The sequence below is a fragment of the Euphorbia lathyris genome, chromosome 1, assembly GCF_963576675.1.
Source record: "Euphorbia lathyris chromosome 1, ddEupLath1.1, whole genome shotgun sequence".
Classification (NCBI taxonomy): domain Eukaryota; kingdom Viridiplantae; phylum Streptophyta; class Magnoliopsida; order Malpighiales; family Euphorbiaceae; genus Euphorbia; species Euphorbia lathyris.
In genome coordinates, this window is record NC_088910.1 from 82019754 (window position 1) to 82039146 (window position 19393).

The window sequence follows — 19393 nt, forward strand, 5'->3', positions numbered from 1 at the left end:
TTCGTAGATCACAAAGAGTTCGTGAACTCCCAGTTAGATATGGTTTTCTAGTGGGAGATGATAATGAGGTTCCCGTGTTAGACGACGAACCCGAAAACTATGAAGAGGCTCTTACTAGTCCAGATTCTAAAGCATGGCTTGAGGCCATGGATTCTGAAATGGATTCCATGTATACTAACCAAGTGTAGACTTTGGTTGATCCACCCGAAGGGATAATACCCATTGGGTGCAGGTGGATCTTCAAAAAGAAGACAGACATGGATGGAAAGGATAGCACCTACAAAGCTAGGTTAGTAGCGAAAGGATATCGTCAGAAGCAAGGAATTGATTATGACGAAACTTTCTCTCCTGTGGCTATGTCCAAATCAATCAGAATCATGCTTGCAATTGCCGCTCATTTTGATTATGAGATTTGGCAAATGGATGTGAAAACAGCTTTCCTAAACGGAAACCTGCTTGAGGATGTATATATGATGCAGCCTGAAGGTTTCATATCAAAGGATGCAAATAAAGTTTGCAAACTTCAGAGATCCATTTATGGACTCAAGCAAGCATCAAGAAGCTGGAATAAGCGTTTTGACGAAACCATAAAACAATTTGGTTTCGAAAAAAATTGCGAAGAAGCTTGCATTTACAAGAAAGCAAGTGGGAGCTCTATACAATTTCTCATACTATATGTGGACGATATATTATTAATGGGAAATGACGTTGCTCTCTTACAGTCAGTGAAAGTATGGTTATCTCGTAACTTCTCAATGAAAGACCTTGGTGAAGCAGCTTATATACTTGGTATAAAGATCTATAGAGATAGATCGAGAAGACTGCTTGGTCTTTCACAGTCTACATACATTGAAAAGGTGCTAAATCGGTTTAGCATGCTTGAATCGAAACGAGGTAACTTACCCATGTTACATGGAGTAAAGTTAAACAATCATCAATGTCCTAAAACCGATGATGATAAACGACGCATGGCTGTAGTCCCGTATGCCAGCGCAATCGGTTCGATTATGTATGCTATGCTATGCACTAGACCTGACATAGCGTTCGCGTTATCTGTAACGAGTCGTTACCAAGGGAATCCGGGAGACGAGCATTGGATTGCCATCAAGAACATTCTTAAGTACTTGAGAAGAACTAAAGATATGTTCCTAGTGTACGGAGAAGGTGATCTGAAAATAGAAGGATTTTCAGACGCAAGTCATCTCACAAATGAGAATGATTATAAATCCCAATCAGGATACCTGTTTATCTTGAATGGGGGCACGGTCAGTTGGAAGAGTTCCAAGCAGGGAAGCGTAGCTTTCTCTACGACCGAGTCAGAGCATATCGCAGCAAATGAAGCAGTTTGGATTAGAAAGTTCATTACAGAACTAGGTGTGGTGCCTGACATTGTCAATCCCATTACACTGTACTGTGATAACAATGGATCCATTGCGCAAGCAAAGGAACCACGGTCTCATAATTCATCCAAGCATTACCTTAAGCGATACCACATCATTAGAGAGATTGTGGCTAGAGGAGATGTGAGAATAGAAAGAGTACCTACAGAGGACAACGTTGCAGATCCGTTGACAAAGCCTTTAACCCAGATAATACATGATCGTCATTTAACTTCTACTGGGATAAGTTTTAGAAACAATTGGCTTTAGTCCAAGTGGGAGTATGTTGGGGTTTAGTGTTCTATAGACAATTGTTCTAGGATACAAACTTAATGTAAATGAATTGTTCTTTATATCATTTGTTTAATGAGATATATGTTTTATAACTATATAAAGGCAATCCCTTTTAAGCACTAAATAAAGTCTAATAAAAGGAAATCCGTAAGTTTATTTAAAGTGATTATAAAGTGTTCATACAAGCATGAAGTGAGACAAAACTTTATAGTAAACTGATAAACTTAAAACCACCCCAAGTCAAGTGATATGTTTGGGATTGACATATCACTGTTGAGACTTGTATGTAACAATGTCTTCTGTCCGACAGAAAGCTGATCTCACAAGCTTCATATATACAGATATCTGGACAGTTACATAGATCCGATGAAACGTTGTTCATTAGGATTGGGGATCCGATTTGAGATAACAGGATGGGTAGATTCATCCTTGTCACCTGTTCATCTCATTGGTATTAATAGGTATAACTAATCCTCAGACTCAAAGGAATATTAATTGGTATTCTGGATTACGGAATGTGATGCTTTGACTCTAGTGTAACACGATCCTTAACAGAGATGACTCTGGGGTGTGAACAGTAGACGTTGGGTATCACAGGAAGTAATTGCTGAGTCGTTATATATTGGATTGAGCATTTATCACTCCCGATAAATGGGAGATACATCCATGGATCGCTTGTGGAAGACTCGACTCTAAATCCTTGCAATGTGATAGCTTAAGAGTAAGAAATACAGATTTCACTTAACCTATCTTTTTGAGTTGACTCAGCCTGTACAAGTAAAACGAACGTCTCGCTATATGTGACTTGACATCACCCATAGTCATAAGATTCAGTTCAAGGATGTAGTTGATAAAGGATCGAATTATACTGTAACTAATACGGAAAAGTTAACGACAGAATCAACCTGTCTTCTTATAGCTCTGGGGGAATGATTATGGACTTGCTAATCACATACTCTGTACATCATTCCGTTATGCAAAGATTAAATATAATTCTTTGAAAATTAATTTAATAATGTTGCATACGACTAGAAGCAATAAGAACCTAATGGATCACACATAAGACTTGGAACCTAAAAGAGAGATAGATGTTAATTAATTGATAGAAGCCCAATTGAGCCCAATAAGGCCCATGGACATAAGGGGGTCGAAATTCATGTAGTGATATACATGAATAATTAATTTGATTTTGTTAATCCTAATTAGATTAGGAATATGAATTAAATTAATTAAGAGATAATTAAGTTAGGAGTTTTAATTAGATTAATATACTTCTATTATTATCCAATAATGTTATTATTATTATCCTTAATATATTAGATATATAGTGAGATAATAATTAGGAATTCTATTCCGAATGGAATTCCTATTCAGTAACCTAATTCTATCTAACTAGGGATTAGATACAAGAGATTATAAATACCCCTTCCCTTGAGATTTTCGAAATCCAAGCAAGCCATACCCTACTTGTGATTTTCGAAATTCACCTAGTGTAAGAGAGAGAAAATTCGACACCCCTAGTTCGAGGACGAGATTTCTCTACGGCTTCGTTTGATCAATTGATTTTCATCTATTTCTTTTATCCTTGATCTTGTGTTGATTAGTTAGAGGCAATATACTTTGGTTGCTATTCAACGGTTGATACTAAATTAATCTTCCCGTGTTTTATTTCGTGTTTGGGAACTCGAAGAAGAAAAACAAACAAAAGGGAGAAATTCGTTTTACTAATCCTACATCAGGTCAGTTCACGATTTCACGGATTCCCGGAGATTGAACCGTCGGATCGTCGTGATATTTTGACAGGAGCTTCTAGACATATTCTTCCACGTTTCCACCGAAGGGATTGTCGTTCGGAGGTCTGGAAGGTCTGTTTCGGATAGGGCAGATTGGTAGACAGTTTCTATCTCTTTTGAAGTTGTGGGCACTTCGTTTGCAACGTAGATAGAACTTCTAAAAGGTATTTCTTCTTATCATTCTTTATATGAAATAACGGTTAACGGATCTTGTGGTTAAATGGAAATAGGTTAAAAATTTTATATTTCCGCTGCTATACCTTAGCCTAATTTCCAACAAATCCTCCATAGGATATTTCATTGCTTGGTTCATATCAAACTCGATCTTATCTTCTCCTATTCTCAAAACTACTTTCCCTTCCGACACATCAACTAGAGCACGTCCCATGTTCATGAACGGTCTACCAAAGATTAGTGGACAATTAATGTCATATGCAAAGTCTAATATAACGAAATCGGTAGGAAAAATAAATTTGTCGACTTTAACTAAAACATCATCAATTATACCATATGGTCTTTTAGTGGTTTGATCTGCTAACTGCAAAACCATATTGGTACGTTTGATATCTTCTTCTAATCCTAACTTATTAAAAATAGACAGTGGCATTAAGTTTATACTCGCTCCTAAATCACAAAGACAACTTGGGAATTCGATATCTCCCAACTTACACGGAATGGTAAAACATCCGGGATCTTTGAGTTTAGTAGGCAAATTACTTGACACTATTGAACTACAATCTTCAGTTAGTGAAATGGATGATATTCCTTCCCAACTGATTTTCTTTGAAATTAAATCTTTTAAAAACTTACCATAATTGGAAATTTGCGTAATCGCATCCATAAATGTCAAATTAATGTGCAAATTTTTAAGTTTGTCTAAAAATGTTAAAAGTTGTTTGTCATAGTCCTTATTTCGGACCTTGTGTGGAAAAGGTGGTTTGGGTACAAAAGTTTTTGTACTTGAGTCTATTGGTGAACTTTTTGTGTTTGATATATCTTCTTTGGACTTTGGTAAATCAGTTCCTTGTAAAGTTCAAATTTCTGGGCATTTCCAGACCTAAGTAGTTTTTCCCTGAGCGAAGAGTGATAACCTTTACATGCTCTTTCGGATTTTCCTCAGTATGGCTGGGAAGACTTCCCTCTTTGCGGGATGGAATTGATTTAGCGAGTTGTCCAATTTGAACCTCCAAATTATGGATGCTAGATGATTGGTTTTTAATAAGCTGATCGAATTTATTCTCGATCCGTTTAAAACCATCGTCGTGATTACTTATTTTTCCACTCATAGCATCAATAAATTTGTCGATCTTAGAAGATAAGGTGCTAATCGTATCTCTTGATTGATTTTGATAATTATTGGTACGATTTTGATTAGCATTCGTATTATTATTATTATTATCTCTCCAGTTAAAGTTAGGATGATTTCTCCATCCAGGATTATATGTATTGGAATATGGGTTATTAGTTTGGTTTTGCACTTGGACAAAATTTACCTGTTCAATCTCGCTCATACCTTCATAATCCACGTCCGTTTGGATTGTATTACCATTAGGATCGCACGGTGCCATAAACCTATCTATTTTGTGCGATAAGGCAGAAAATTGGGCTGTAACATCGCAACTGGATCAAGATTCACTATACCTTTAACCGAAGATGTAGTTGAGGATGATGGTTTCGCCACTGGTATATGTCCACGCTCCACGGGCCACATACTACTGTTGATTGCCATTTCTTCCAAAAGTTCTCTTGCTTGTGCTGATGTTTTCTTCATGAATAACCCTCTAGACATAGCATCGAGTGAACCTCTAGTTGTAGGATTTAATCCATTATAAAATGTTTGCATTAAAAGTTCAGCGGGCAATTGGTGGTGTGGGCATAAAAGTTGAAATTCTTTAAAACGTTCCCAAGCCTGATAAAGAGTTTCATTATCATTTTGAGAAAAAGATGTTAACTCTTTTATGACTCTTGCAGTTTTTGCTAAAGGAAAATATTTTGATAAAAATGCTTGGGCTAATTGTTCCCAAGTCTCAAATGTTGCGGCTGGCATGGAAGTTAACCATTCTTTGGCTCTATCCTCCAAAGTAAAAGGAAAAAGGCGAAGTTTGATTGCTTCGGCAGTCACATCAGTTATTTTAAAAGTGTCACAAATTTCTAAGAAATTTGTCAGATGGGTGTTAGGATTTTCGTTAGGCAACCCATGAAATGTTACGTTATTTTGCAACATATTAAGCAATGCTAGCTTAATTTCAAATTGGTTTGCATTTATTTGGGGTCTAACTATGCTGTTTGTTACACCGGCCACTCCTGGCCTAGCGTAATCCATAAGTGTAGCCATAATTTCTGGCTCGATATCTCTGGTTTTTATTGGAGTTTTGTTTTTTGTTTTTTGTTTTTCTTGTTTTTCTTGTTCTTTTTAAGGGTTCTTTTAATTTCTGGGTCTAATAGGTTTGGTGGCGTGCCCGAACTTCGAGAACTACGCATGAACTTGAAATCTTGCACGAACCGAAACTACCTTCAAAACAGAATTTGAAAAATAAATATGTTAGTAATTTGAAATAAATGAAATATAAAAGTCTGAATAAGTATGAATAAACCTAGATTCGAAATATAACATGGAAAATCTAAATTTTTGTCAAAAATTTTGGCGTTCCCCGGCAACGGCGCCAAAAACTTGTTGAGCGATTTCCGCAAGTGCACGGTATACGCTTGTAGTAATAAAATATATCGAACCTACAGGGAACGCTTTTTAACAAAAACTTATTTTGAATCAGTTAGATTTACTTTCAAGGTTTATAAAATGTAAAATCGTTTAATTGGATTTGGTTTTGAAATTGCTAGAATAAGAATTAGATTAGAGAATAATGAATGTTAGAAATCACTTCTGGTTTAAGGGTGAATTTGCAAAACAGAAACGTTTAGTTCTTTAGAAAAGTAAACAAATGTATTCGTTTACATTAAGCAAAGAAAACAACTTTAAACTTTGTATAAATTATAAAAATGAAATAACGTAAATTCCTCTAATTAAAAGGCTTTGAACGCAACAATCCCCTAACTGGTTAGATTTCAATTTGTCTAAGTGTTCAGCAAAGTTTCCTTGAAAAGATTTTGAATTCAACTATGTTTTAATGAAAACACCAGAACTCACTTCGGATCATTTACCAAAGTGCTACATAAAAATCTATCGAATAGAATGAACGTTATTAGATGAAATGTGAATTTGATACAAGTTTACAGAGAACAAGAAGCATGGAAACTTTCGACGACTTGCAAGCGAACGGGTTGTCAATCTTTTCCTTGGGTTTCGTTAGAGTTTGTCAGGCTCAGGGGCAGATCCTCTACTAAATCTTCTCGTTGAATCTTCGGAATAGAGATGGGTCGTCAACTACCAAAATATAAACTAATATAAACAAATCTAAATGCTACTGTGTTTGTAATTATTTGATAAACAATGTGTGTACATCATATTGCTTTTTACAGAATCGAACTTCTAACTCTGAATCGCTTGACTCAGAATTTCTACATTAATTCTATACTAATCTTTCCTTCAATTTTCTATATCTTTATCTCTGAAATCAACTCTATATTTATAGATGCTGAAGAGTCGGGTTTAAGAGACGTGTCTGCTACGAAGAGGCGTTCTTATCCAATCGAACGAACGCGTTTCTTTATGAACAAACGTGTACGTATAGCTCCTTCAGAATTTCTGCTCTTACCGAGAATCCAAATTCTCGGCTGAGAATGGGGGAGCAAATATTTAGCCTTCGAAATGGCAAGGGGGAGAAGCTAGCGATGCGTGTCGCGACCGAGAATGGAGGATTATCGGTCGCGGCACGGAGTGATTTCCTCTGTGACTGACCTCGTCCTTGTCCTCATTTTCGTGCGTTTGATTTTCGTCGTCTTCGACTCCTTTTGTAGGGTTTTTCTTCTGTTTCTAACCTCTTTTCATTCCTATTTGGATTTTACCAAATATTTAGGTACCTTACAAGAAAGAAACATATTCGAAAGTAAAATTATTATAAACAGGTATAAATAGCATGAATTCGTAGCAAAACTGATGTAAATACTAATGATATTTTAGGTATATTTTGGGCTTAACACCCGACGTTTTTCAAACCAAATGGCATAACTCTATAGCAGTACGTCCCCCACTCAGTAGTGAACGAGGTCTTTGCTTTGTGCTTCTCGGCCATCTGAACCTGCATGTAGCCCATGAAACCATCCACGTTCATGTGCAAGATGCTTGAAGCTTCACTGTCAATCAATACGTTGATATGAGGCAGCGCAGACTCATCTTTGGGGCAAGCCTTGTTGGGATCTCTATAATCGACGCATGATAGGGGTATTTTACCCCTATCTTTTAGCGTGATTCACGGGTTGATTTTGGATAAAATAAATAAGTTTAATTACAAAAATAAAGCGTTTTGATAAAATAAAGAAATAAAAATAAATTTTGTACTTTCAGTTAATTTTTCGTATTTTTGATTAGTTTAGGAAATAAAAACATCAAGCTAACTCGGCTCGCAAGATTTGTATTTTAGGTACGAGCAAGGAGCAAAAATCTACTCAAATACGCGGGGCGTATCATCCTTTACGCGGGGCGTGAAACATGGTGTCAGCAATAATTGCCTTATCCACAGACGCCATGTGGAATTGACTCAGCATACGCAGGGCGTATGCCACCCTACGCGAGGCGTATGACACATGTCGGAAATGATTGGCCTAATCCTGTAAGTCAGACTGCACTGTCTCCTTGAGTCAACTCTTCGTACGCGAGGCGTATCACCATACACACGAGGCGTACCAGGCAATTCCTCGATGATCAAAGCTTAGAGACTCATTTACGCGGGGCGTGCTTCAGCTACGCACGGCGTAAAAGCTCCAATTCAAGCAATAAAACTTCAGAGACTCAAACACGCGGGACGTACTTCATATACGCAGGGCGTGCTTGAGACAACAAGACATGGAATTGGTCCACATGCAGGAGATTTCTGACGGAATGTGTTAAGCCCAAAATATACCTAAAATATCATATATAAATACGTTAAATTTACATTGAAATCATGTTAATTATATTCATTTTGAATACTTTTACGTCTTTATTTACTTCCTTGATGCAAGGTACCTAAATATTTGGTAAAATCCAAATAGGAGCAAAAACGGAGCTAAAACGGATGAAAAACCTTAAAAACGTACCGAGAATGCATATCAGTCAGAAGAACGCTCGAGGAGGACGAAAAGCAGTCGAGAGACAGGGAGAACATCTCTCTGTCGCGACTGAGATTCTCATAATCTCAGTCGCGACTTGCGGAGGCCAGATCGGGGGAAAATGAAGTTTTCAAGCTCACCCCTATATCCCCTGTCGCGACTGAGATTTTCAGAATCTCAGTCGCGACAGCGAACCTCCCTGCACACAAAACACATGTTTAAATTCGAAAAAACGCGTCTGTTCGTTCGGATAAAAGCGACCCTTCACCAGCAGACACGACCCGTCATTTATAACCCTTCAACAACTATAAATAAGTGATCCATTTCAGAAATCAAGGTTGGTAAAGTTGGAAAAGTTAGAGAAATTAGAGAAGAAAGTTGTTATGTTGAGTTTCTGATTCAGAAAAGAATCAGAAAGTTAGATTTCATTTCTGTAAACAATCGTGTTGTACACGAATTGTATTTAGATTAGTTATAAACACAGTATTAGTTTAGTTTTCATTCTGATAGTGGACGAGACCAGTCTCTATTCCGAAGATCCAGTGAGAAGAATTGACGGCTGAAGCGCATGAGGTTTGACGAGCCTACGGAGTTTGAGAGAAAGATTGACGACCCGGATCTCAAAGTTTTCGTTGCAATGCTATCCAAGTTTCTACTTCTCTGTTAACTTGTGGAAATTCACATTTCATTAATGATATACTTATTTATTCAATACATTCTTACTATTGTTATTTTGATATTGTTCTGACAAAATGATTTTCAAAATGATAAATTGGTGTTTTTATTAAAACGTTCTATTCCATCTTATTCATATAAGAACTTTGTTGAACACTTAACGAATTTAGTTTTTATGGATGACATGATCGCTGATCGCGGCTTATCAGAAATAAAACACTAGTTTGATTAAGGTAGGAATCATCTCAACGCCAGGGGGATTTCTATAGTTCGAAGCCATTCAATTGAGTAAATCGCTATATTGTTACATGTCCATAATCTCACAAAGTTAAAGTTGTTTACTTTGCTTTATGAAAATAAGATCTATTTTATTCCAATTACGGAAATATCTGTTTTGTAATCAAAATTCTAAAACGGAATTGTTCTCTAAACTCGATATAATACTTCTATTTAATCCTAATTTACCAAAACCTATTCATCAACTAAACGTATTTCTTTTATTAAACCTAAACACGTGATTAAACCGAATTAAATAAAGTTTTAGTTAAAAAGCGTTCCCTGTGGGTTCGATATCTTTTATTACTACAAGCGTATACCGTGCACTTGCGGAAATCGCTCAACAAGTTTTTGGCGCCGTTGCCGGGGAACGCCAAAATTTTTGACAAAATTTTAAATTTTTCGTGTTTTATTTCGAATCTAGGTTTAAACATACTTATTTTAACTTTTATAATTTAAAAGTTTCCCTATACTAATTTATTTATTTTTCAAAATTCTGTTTTGTAGGTAGTTTCGGTTCGTGCAAGATTTCAGGTTCATGCACAGTTCTCGAAGTTCAGGCATTGTACCAGACCCTATAGACCCAGAAATTGAGAAAACCATTAGGAAGAACAAGAAAAATAAGAAAAACAAAAATAAGACCCCAGTAAAAACACATACCGAGCCAGAAAAAATGGCAGACCCACCAACACTTATGGAATACGCTAGGCCAGGTGTGGCCGGTGTAACCAATAGTATCGTTAGACCCAGAATCACCGCAAATCAATTTGAAATTAAGCCAGCTTTGCTTAATATGTTGCAAAATAATGTAACATTTTACGGGTTACCTAACGAAAATCCTAACACCCATTTAACAAATTTCCTAGAAATTTGTGACACTTTTAAAATCCCAGATGTGGCTGCAGAAGCAATCAAACTTTGCCTCTTTCCTTTCACTTTGAAGGATAGAGCCAAAGAATGGTTAACTTCTATGCCAGCCGCAACTTTTGCCACTTGGGAACAATTAGCCCAAGCGTTTTTATCGAAATATTTTTCTTTAGCAAAAACCGCAAGAGTCATAAAGGAGTTAACATCTTTTTCTCAAAATGATAATGAGACTCTTTATGAAACTTGGGAACGTTTTAAAGAACTTCAACGTTTATGCCCACACCACCAATTACCCGCTGAACTTTTAATGCAAACATTTTACAATGGACTAAATCCTACAACTAGGGTTTCATTAGATGCTATGTCGGGAGGGCTATTTATGAAGAAAACATCAGCCCAAGCGAGAGAACTTTTGGAGGAAATGGCAATCAACAGCAGTATGTGGCCCGCGGAACGTGGACATATACCGGTGGCGAAACCATCATCCTCAGCCTCACCATCAGTTAAAAGTATAGTTGAACTTGATCCAGTCGCGATGCTACAAGCCCAATTTTCTGCTTTATCGCACAAAATTGACCAATTTATGGCACCGCGAGATACCAATGGCAATCCAATCCAAACAGATGCGGATTACGAAAATATGAGTGAGATCGAACAGGTAAATTTTGTCCAAGGGCAAAACCAAACTAATAATCCTTATTCTAATACTTATAATTCTGGATGGAGGAATCATCCTAACTTTAACTGGAAAGATAACAGTAACAATAATATCAGTGCTAATCAAAATCGTACCACTAATTATCAAAATCAGTCAAGAGATACGATTAACACTTTATCTTCTAAAATTGACAAGTTTATAGATGCTATCAGTGGAAAAATAAGTAATCACGACGATGGTTTTAAACGGATCGAAAATAAATTCAATCAGCTTATTAAAAACCACTCATCTAGCATCCATAATTTGGAGATTCAAATTGGTCAACTTGCTAAATCAATTCCATCCCGAAAAGAGGGAAGTCTTCCCAGCCATACGGAAGAAAATCCGAAAGAGCATGTGAAGGCTATTACTCTTCGTTCAGGGAAAAATTATCAAGGGCCTGAAATGCCCAAAGATGCAACATTATCAGGAAATGATTTACCAAAATCCAAAGAGGATATCTTAAACACAAATATTTCACCATCTGACGCAGGTACCAAAACTTTTGTACCCAAACCACCTTTTCCACACAAAGTCCGAAATAAGGACTATGATAAACAACTTCTAACGTTTTTGGATAAACTTAAAAATTTGCATATCAATTTGACATTTATGGATGCAATAACACAAATTCCTAACTATGGTAAGTTTTTAAAGGATTTGATTTCAAAGAAAATCAGTTGGGAAGGAATTTCATCCATTTCGTTAACTGAAGACTGTAGTTCAATAGTATCAAGTAATTTGCCCACTAAACTCAAAGATCCCGGATGTTTTACTATTCCGTGTAAGTTGGGAGATATTGAATTCCCAAGTTGTCTTTGTGATTTAGGAGCAAGTATAAACTTAATGCCATTGTCTATTTTTAACAAGTTAGGTTTAGAAGAAGATATCAAACGTACCAATATGGTTTTGCAATTAGCGGATCAAACCACTAAGAGGCCATATGGTATAATTGAAGATGTTTTAGTCAAAGTCGATAAATTTATTTTTCCTACCGATTTTGTTATATTAGACTTTGCATATGATGAAAATTGTCCTTTAATTTTTGGTAGACCGTTTATGAACACGGGACGCGCTCTAGTAGATGTGTCGGAAGGGAAGGTAGTTTTAAGGATAGGAGAAGATAAGGTCGAGTTTAACATGAACAAAGCGATGAAATACCCTATGGAGGAATTCGCTTGTATGAAACTTGATTTAGTCGAGGAATGTGTCAATAATATAATTCAAAGTGAAGAAATAATTGAACCTATAATAGATGAGGAATTAGATGATAAGGACTCAGAGCCTTTGATTAGAGAAGATGGACCAGTTCCGCCTTCAATTGTAACACCCCCTAAATTAGAACTTAAAGAGTTACCCAGTCATTTGAGGTACGCTTTCTTAGGCGAAGGCGATTCTCTACCTATAATTATTTCTAACAAATTAACAAGCGATCAAGAAGAAAAATTGAAAGAAGTTGTTAGAAATAGGATAGGAAGTATGGGTTGGAAAATTTCAGACTTAAAAGGAATTAATCCTAGTATAGTAATGCATAGAATTCACTTAGAAGAGGATAAGCCACCTAAAGCGGATAGGCAAAGACGCTTAAATCCGAACATGAAAGAAGTAGTCAAAAATGAGATTACTAAACTTTTAGACAATGGAATCATTTATCCGATCTCGGATAGTGAATGGGTTAGTCCAATCCATTGTGTACCTAAAAAGGGAGGCATAACTGTTGTAAGAAATGATGAAGGTGAAATGATACCTACACGAACCACCACCGGTTGGAGGGTTTGTATAGACTATAGGAACCTAAATAAGGCTACTAGGAAAGATCATTTTCCTCTACCTTTCATTGATCAAATGATCGAAAGGATAGCCGGTCATGCATTTTACTGTTTCCTAGACGGTTACTCCGGATTCTTTCAAATTTACATTTACCCGGATGACCAAGATAAAACAACCTTCACATGTCCTTACGGAACTTTTGCATATAGGAGAATGCCTTTTGGTCTATGTAATGCACCCGCAACTTTTCAACGATGTATGACATCAATATTTAATGACTTCATTGAAGACATAATGGAAGTTTTCATGGATGACTTTTCAGTTTATGGAGATTCTTTCGATGCATGTTTACAGAACTTAGATAAAGTATTGTCTAGATGTGAGGAAACGAATTTAGTTTTAAATTGGGAAAAATGTCATTTCATGGTAGACGAAGGAATTGTTTTAGGTCATAAGATTTCTGAAAAAGGTTTAGAAGTGGATAGAGCAAAGACTTCAGTTATAGAAAAATTACCCCCACCAACCACTGTTAAGGGAGTAAGATCATTTTTAGGTCATGCAGGTTTTTACAGACGGTTTATAAAGAACTTTTCTGTAATCTCCAAACCACTTACTAATTTGCTTATGAAGGATTCAACAAAGACAATAAATGTAATCCCACACCTAAGAGATCAATTGTTCCTAATCATGAGTCTAAAATATTGATCTTTATGGCTCTAACTCACAATTGAATGGTTATTTGTATCAATCCTAACCTCAACTAACGTTCCGTTCCATGTCAATTTTAGGCAAATAATACTCTTTGGAGACTCAAACGTTGTTCAAAAAAATTTCATGCATCAATTTCATTTAGAATGTGCAAATTTTTAAGCGCATTATCAACTGTATTGCGGGATAGCTAAATGTATCAAATTCAACTGCCTAGGAATCTTTTTATTCCTAGAATTAAAAACAAAGAGCAAACAAAAACATAAAGAATAAAATCCTAAAATTAAAACAAAAACATAATAAACATGCAACCTAATATAGAAAAACAAAAAGAAATTAAAAACATGCAAATGGCAAGAACCAAAAATCATCCTATCATATTATCTCCTCCCCATACTTACAACATGCATTTACTTCCAACAAAAAGCCAAACATAAAGTGCAGAAAAGAAATAGGATAGAAAAACTCCCTCAAGGGTGGCTGTCAATCCAACCCCGAATTTCTGATGCTAAATTTCCAAATCCAAGCTGCAGTCCTGAAAATCAATCTGGCATCGGTGAGTATTCCGATTAGAGGGTTCTGTCAATAGGAAAAAAAAAAGAAAACGAACATAAGAATAGAGGAATAAAAAGAAAAGAAAAAGAAAAAACGTAAATTTTTTTTTAATTTTTTTTTTCGGGTGCGTCTCGACAAGACGACACAGGAAATCTTTTTTTAATAAAAAATAAATTTTTTTTGGTGCGTCTCGTCAAGATGAAAGTGTCTCGACGAGACGACACGAAAAAACCCAAAATTTATATATATATATATATATATATATATATATATATATATATATATATATATACAAATCTAAACAATTATTTCAACCTATTCAATTTACACAGATTATAATCGAAATAGTCCCTGGCAACGGCGCCAAAAATTTGATGCTCGTAAAGTATATAGCATTTAATAGGACAAGTGTATCCTTTCCCAACAAGTAATATTGTGCTAAGCACGAGATCGAACCACAAAGACTATTTGTTATAACTAGCAAATCTACCTAGAATGATCTAATTGTTTAGAGAGTTGGATACAGATTTGGGTTTTTGTAATTACTAATTAACTAATTGAAAGCAATAAAGATAACAGAATAAAGTGATCAATTGACAGGGTAGAAGGTGAATTAATGGATGGCACAATCTAGGCTGAGGAATTCTTTGATTAAATCCTATGTATGGGTTTAGGGAGTTCAGATTTATGTTTTACCAATGATTGAAGGTAATTGTCCTAAGTGAAAGACTAGTGTGATCAGTATTGTCCTTCCTATTCACATGCATTCGGGTGACGACTTGATTAGGCATAAACCCTAGGTCATGCAAAGCATTAGGTTTATTGACAACTAAGGCTAAAGTCGTAGCCCAGCCATAAAGCCTCATTCCTAGTGGTCTCTAGCGAAGTCAGGTTAATACAAATTCGGTATAGACGATTCTGTGGTCAGGTTCTCATCTATCTATAATCCTATTTAATGTTAGGGTCACAGGCATTAAGCAGATTATATACATAAACAGGCTAGTTGATCATTATCAATGTTCATTCTAGCATAAATCATGTTCCTAACAATTTCTAGGCATTAAGCATGCATAAACTGATCAATCAAAAGGCCCTAGATCCCTAATCACACATATTCATACAATCAATTTCATCCCCATCCCAAATTGGATGAAGATCAGTTCATAGACAACCCAATCATAGCAATAGGCATATATGAATAATGGAAAAAGCTTCAATTAAATATAAAAGGAAAAGATAGGGGGAGATAGAAATCCAAAACCCGCTTGTCGATTCTGATTACAAAAATAGAAGATGAGGAGCTTCTCCCATCAATTGTTCTTCAATAAGAAATAAAAGCAGAAATAAACCTAATCTAGAAAGCAGGAAAACTAAACTAAAAGCTAAAAACTACATTGTGGAGGAGAGAAACCCTTAGTGGCTCTCTGATTTATTCAATGGCTAATCCCCCCTCAAGGATTAGGATTAGCTCCCTATTTATAGAGTTAGGGAGGAAACCCTAATGCCTCAAGGGTAAAAAAAGAAAATTACAAAGTGTTTTAATGGGCTTTTAGGGCCCGATCCACGCATTCCAGCAAGGGGAATGTGCTGGTGCGCCTTTCCCCACCTTGTCTCGTCGAGACAAGGAGTGTCTCGACGAGACGAGGGCTTGTCTCGACGAGACATGTAGTGTCTCGACAAGACAGGTCCTAAATTGGGCAATTTTGCTCTAGCTTTTATCTGTTTAGGTCCTTGGGATTCCAAAAAGTGCTCTAATGGTCCCTGATGAATCACAAAAGTGCTCTGACGGTCCCTAAATAATCCGGAAATGCTCCGATAGGCTTGAGTCTAGTTCGAAAATGCTCAAATAGACCTAAAAACACTTGAAAACACAGAAAATGCCATAAATAATGGAAATTACTAATTTTAACTAAAAAGTAACAAAATGATACTGAAATTAAAAGGAAACAAAGGGAAAACAAACTAAAATGATCCTAAAACCCCTATACAAATGGGAGCTATCACGCTGCCGGCTCAGTATCCGTAGAAATGACCAAGTTCTGCAGCTCCTTCATCAAATTCTCACGGTGGTATTTGGAATGGCACAAAACCTCCCACACCGTAGACTTAGCTTGTGTCTTCTTCAATTGCTCGAGGACTTGATCATCTGGCTTGGAGACCAATCCTTCTCCTACCTCTGTCTCAACCATGGGTGCCTTCCCCTCGGCCACACGACCCGATCTCGTCATAACGGCAATTTCTGGCTCGTCATCAGATTCATCCTAAATATTGATAGGAGTTCCTCGATCAGCATCCTCCTCATCCGATGAACTTCCCCAAATATCCACAACCATCAGATCCATCACATGAGGGACATTCGGATTAATATAGGAGGGGTCTGACAATCCATACAACGCCCAACCTATCAGCTTGTCATAATCCTTCAAGAACACCCTGCTCAACCTCTTTGACACAAGGGGAATGGCACCCCTTCGGATGCACATGAGTTGTTCCTGATCGCTCAAGGTGACCTGACACGAGGCATACTTGAACCTCCACCTTCTTACGTAGTCCATGGATGCTTCTTCGGGAAATTGCTTGATCCTTTCTAAATCCTCCAACGACCCTGTCCACGGAATGTATATCTCATATCTCCGCACAAAGGCCTCCATGAGGGATCCCTAGTCCCCTTTTGTTTTTACCGAGAGCATTCGGTGCCACATCAAAGCTTCTCCTATGAGTGTCTTTGGAAAATGCTGAATCAACTCACTTCGATAGAGTCCCGCGTCATACATGTAGGCATGGAAACGGTTTATGTGATCGATGGGGTTCTCATCTCCCTTGTACTTAGCCATGGTCAATACCGCCTCAGGTGTCTCCTCATCGGGTGACTCAGGCATTTCCTTTGGATGTCCCCATGCGGTATATTTCTTGATGAATCTCTTAGTCACTTCAGCCCAATTTACCTTAACGTTCATTGGAAGAGACATATATATTGAGCGATTTCCGCAAGTGCACGGTATACGCTTGTAGTAATAAAAGATATCGAACCCACAGGGAACGCTTTTTAACTAAAACTTATTTTAATTCAGTTTTATTCACGTCTTTAGGTTTAACTTAAAGAAAATCGTTTAATTAATTGTATTGGTTCGGATTAATTAGGATTAGATGAGAATATTATATTGAACTTAGAGAACAATTCTGTCTTGAGATTTTGATTACAAGACAGACGCTTTCATATTTGGAATAAATCAAAGGTATAAAACTTATTTTCATTAAGCAAAGAAAACAACTATAACTTTGGTAAGATTATGAACATGGAATAATACAAGAATTTATGCAAGTAAATGGCTTTGAACCGTAGAAATCTCTCTGGATCGGAGCAGATTTCTACCTTAATCAAATCAGTATTTTATATCCGATAAGCCGCGATCACGATCATATCATCCGTAAAAACCAATTCTTTCAAGTGTTCAACAAAGTTTCTTTGTAAATATGATTGTATAAAATGTTTTAATAAAAATGCCAATTTATCATTTTGAAAATCATTTTGTCAGAACAATATCAAAATAAAAACATGAAGAATATATTGAATAAAATAAATGTATTATTAGTGAATTGTTAATCTTCACAAGTTAACAGAGAGGAAGAAACATGGATAGCATTTTGACGAAATCTTTGAGATCCGGGTTGTCAATCTTTCCCTCAAACTCCGTAGGTTTGTCAGACCCTTTTGCGCTTCAGCCGTCAGTTCTTCTCGCTGAATCTTCGGAATAGAAACCGCTAGGTCCATTACCAGAATGAAAACTTATCTCTGATCAACCTTTGAAACTAAACTAATACTACTGTGTTTATAACTAATCTAGTAACAACTTGTGTACATCAAGTTTGTTTGTACAGAAATGAAATCTAACTTTCTAACTCTTTCTGAATCAGAGTTTCTTCAATATAATAACAACTCTCTAATTTCTCTAACCTTTTCTTTCCAACTCTGATTTCTGAAATGAATCACTTATTTATAGTTGGTGAAGGGTTGTAATTGAAGGGTCGTGTCCGCTGGTGAAGGGTCGCTTTTATCCAAATGAACAGACACGTTTTTTGGATTTAAACATGTGAAAGTTGTGCAGAATTCTTCACTGTCTCAACTGAGATTCTGAAAATCTCAGTCGCGACAAGGGGCACGGAGGAAGGCTGAAAACTTCAAATTTCCGGTGACTGGCATCAGCATGTCGCGACTGAGATTTTGAAAATCTCAGTCGTGACAGGGGTATTCTTCCCTGTCTCTCGGCTGCTTCTTGTCTCCTTGAGTCGGTCTTCTGATTAATACGTATTTCTGGCACGTAACTTAGGTTTTTCCCTCGTTTTAGCTCCGTTTTAGCTCCTATTTGGATTTAACCAAATAATTAAGTACCTTGCATCAAAGAAGTATATAAAGACGTAAAAGTACTCTAAATGAATATAATTAGCACGATTTCAATGTAAATTTAACGTATTTATATATGATATTTTAGGTATATTTTGGGCTTAACAAACTCCCACACTTAAGCTTTTGCTAGTCCCGAGCAAAATTTCACTGAATTATTCTTTAATCAATCTCTTTATAAATAGAACATATATCCATATATTCCTCTTTAAATTAGTTAAACCGAAAGAAAAACTTTTCATGGTAAATTTATACGCAAAGTATCAAACTAGCTAGTGTAAAAGAGATATATCATTCGTCTTGTATCTCAATTTTTATATTGAAGTATTTGGGACGGTGTAAGCACGCATGTTTTTGAATCTTTCGTCTTAAGACATTTCAAAGCACAAAATTTCCTTTCCCAAACCTAAACTATTACAAATATAGATTTATTAAGGACTTAGGTTTAATATATTTACTTAGTCACGCCCGTGATAAGGGTGGTCTCGTCCGTGACTTTATATGAATTAATTTGCTTTTGTGTTCGTTTAAGAGGTACCGACCATGCCATGGGTGGACGCAATGGTTACTTAAAACTTTAAACACGTTTAATTTTGCTTTAACTTCTAACGTTCCTTTCATACCTCGACCGTGATAAGGGTGGTCGCAATCGTGGCCAAAAGTAAACGGTACTTAATGTTCTTCCCTTTCATACCTCGATTGTGATACGGGTGGTCTCAATCGTTGCCAAAAGTTAAGAATACGACTACTTAATTTAATTAACACGAGTTAT

The 19393-nt window shown here is 36.4% G+C and overlaps 2 non-coding genes across 2 annotated transcripts; one reads left to right on the forward strand and one right to left on the reverse strand.

The window, feature by feature from the left end:
- Positions 1–5325: 5325 nt before the first annotated feature.
- On the forward strand, positions 5326–5432 carry LOC136216002 (small nucleolar RNA R71). The gene has a single exon (XR_010683000.1). It is a non-coding gene; the product is annotated as a small nucleolar RNA R71 (small nucleolar RNA).
- A 5241-nt stretch (positions 5433–10673) lies between these two features.
- On the reverse strand, positions 10674–10780 carry LOC136216085 (small nucleolar RNA R71). Its single transcript, XR_010683078.1, has one exon. It is a non-coding gene; the product is annotated as a small nucleolar RNA R71 (small nucleolar RNA).
- Positions 10781–19393: the final 8613 nt, after the last annotated feature.